The following is a 3,128-nucleotide window of genomic DNA, read 5'->3' on the forward strand; positions in this document are numbered from 1 at the left end:
GGTGCAGAAACAGAAATTGCTGGAGAAAATCAGTAGGCCTGGCAGCATTTATGGAAAGAAAGCAGAGTCAATGCTTCAGGTCCAATGACCCTACTTCAGAACTTATAGTGGAATGTTACTGTCTTTACCTCTGAGCCAGGAGGCCTAGGTTCAAATTGAATCAGAGATAGTAGGAACTGCAGATGCTGGTGAATCTGAGACAACAAGGTGCAGGGCTGGATGAACACAGCAGGCCAAGCAGCATCATAGGAGCAAAGAGGCTGACGTTTCGGGCCTAGACCCTTCATCAGAAAAGGGGGAGGGGAAGGGGCCTCCTGCAGTGCCACAACGATGCCACCCGAAGGTTGCAGGAACAGCAACTCATATTCCGCTTGGGAACCCTGCAGCCCAATGGTATCAATGTGGATTTCACAAGTTTCAAAATCTCCCCTCCCCCTACCGCATCCCAAAACCAGTCCAGCTCGTCCCTGCCTCCCTAACCTGTTCTTCCTCCCACCTATCCCCTCCTCCCACGTCAAGCCGCACCTCCATCTCCTACCGACTAACCTCATCCCGCCCCCTTGACCTGTCCGTCCTCCCTGGACTGACCTATCCCCTCCCTAACTCCCCACCTACACTCACCTTTACTGGCCCCATCCCCGCCTCTTCGACCTGTTTGTTTCCTCTCCACCTATCCTCTCCTCTATCCATCTTCTATCCGCTTCCCACTCTCTCCCTATTTATTTCAGAGCCCCCTTCCCCTCCCCCTTTTCTGATGAAGGGTCTAGGCCCAAAACGTCAGCCTCTCTGCTCCTATGATGCTGCTTGGCCTGCTGTGTACATCCAGTCCTGCACCTTGTGGCCTAGGTTCAAGTCCCATCTGCTCCAGGGTTATAGTAACAGCTCTTAACAGGTTCACCTGAAAACATCTTTATTTCACTCAGAGGTCTCTTGTGATGCAGTGGTAGTGTCTTTATTTCTGGACAAGAAGAATTGGTTTCAAGTCTCAGCTGCTCTGAAATGCATAGTAGCATGTCTGAACAGGTTGATTTAAAAAAATGCACTGTGTTTCATGGCAGGCCTGAAGTTCCATAGATGCCAAGAGCCCTTTAAAATGAAGCATTCTTAGAAGGCTGCGAGGTTTTTTGCAGTCAAAGTTCTAAGAAGTCAGTTCTTGGGTAAACTTGAATTCAGAACAAGTAAGAAAAAGTCTTCTCTGTTAGGATTTCTGATTTTCATGCTTGCTGTTTATTACCTTCACTGCTTATAATTTATTCAATAGCTATGGTGGAACTCTCTGTCTGCAAGCACGTTCTGGTTGATTTAAAGCAAATAGCAAAATGGTTCTCTCATCATGTGGCTTCCAAAGGTTCAAAATCCTTTTTCCAAACTAAGGATGGTGCGTATGTTGATTCCAATTCTCCTGAGTTGTTAGTTGACATTTAGAGATTCGTCCAGTTTAGTAGATGCGGGAAGCCATCACAATACAATGAAAGATTAATAGGATCCATTCACATCTATCCCATTGAGTTTTGATGTTCCCTTCTGCCTATTGTGAAACAGAGAGAAAGGCCAGCTGAAATATAGTTCATTTGTTTTGACCCATTCCTATATAAAGGGGTCTGTGAATATCTCAGATATCTGTGAATGTCTGTATTTGAGTAATTGTTTGAGATTTGGGACTTTCTAAAGCTCGAAATGCCAAAGATTGATTGCAGCCATTTTAATGCTCTGTTTATGTTCAGTTTTTAAAAGCATTGACTGAAAAGTCAAACTTTACAGGGGCATGATAGTTATCTATTCCATTATAAAGTGTTTTGCAAGTGCTTGTACCTGACAAGGTGCTACATTAGCACTGCCATTTGCATCAACAATTCTCAAGTTCATTAACTGAGAGCTGATAAGCTTCTACAATTATACTAACAGTCTCAGATAGTATTCGGCCTTTGTCATTGGATATGAGTCAATTTATATGGAAGATGACGGAATTTGAACTATACAAATGTTGCATACATACACAGAACAGTAAATAACTATTCCTTTCCCTTCATCAGTATGTATGAGTCATGTGGCATTCCACTAGACATTACAAAATAGTGCGATGTAAACCTGATACTTTCTTTTGCTAGCAGTAATGGACAGGCTTTAATTATAAAATATACATTACTTTCAGTAATTAACTAATTGTGTTTCATTATATCAATTTATGTGGAATCATTTGACACAAATTCAGTATGAGTTACTTCCTTGAATTAAATAGTACTTTCTAGAGCTTTAACCAAAAAATTTAAATCTTAAGCTTTGACTATTACATCCAGACATGGCCCTAAACATAAACTACTGTTATAATTAGCAGATGTACACTTAAATAATTCATAATTTTTTTTTCCTCTGCCATTTTACTGAAAACATTCACTTACAATATTATAGAAGTTTACACCATGGAATAAGGCCAGTCAGCCTATTATGCTGTGTTGGCACGTTCCTAGAAAAATCTTGAACTAAGTCAACACATGTGTAATTTAATTCTGTATCTTCTGTTCTACTTAGTTATCCATTTTTCTCTTCAAACATACAATGCTCTCTGCTCAGCCACTTTCTATGGCAAACCTTCTACAACCCTACATAGAAACAGCTTTTTTCCTTAAACCCTCCTCATACTCTGAGTCAAATCAATGAATCCATTGTGACTAACTCTCAGAGGAAACAATCTATCCCTGTGAACACCATCAACAGTTCTTAACTTTCTATAAATAAAATAAATGTATTAAGCTGCATTTTAACTTTCTTTGCTGCACTGAAAGTCGCCAAAGAATCTCAGATCATAAAGGCCATTTTTTACTTTTGATATCCAAATAGTCATTCATCATTTGCTCTGTTTTGTATCTGATTAGCAATGCAGTTTGATTTATTTTGCACATTACTGTACCTGAAGGGCCATAAGGAATATAAATCCATGCACAGGAATATCAAGAACATTTGCACTTGGATATCTGGGCAAAATTTAGGAGAAAACTGCTTTTAGAAAAGAATACTGTCACATGCTTTACGTAGCTATTCTTCATGTGATATGCGTAAAGGGACAAGGTGTATTTGTCAAGGCAATTGTTTGAGGTTTTATTTTATATTTTCTGTACATAATATTTTCT

The sequence above is a fragment of the Rhincodon typus genome, chromosome 19 (assembly GCF_021869965.1).
Source record: "Rhincodon typus isolate 14 chromosome 19, sRhiTyp1.1, whole genome shotgun sequence".
NCBI classification, from domain to species: Eukaryota; Metazoa; Chordata; class Chondrichthyes; order Orectolobiformes; family Rhincodontidae; genus Rhincodon; species Rhincodon typus.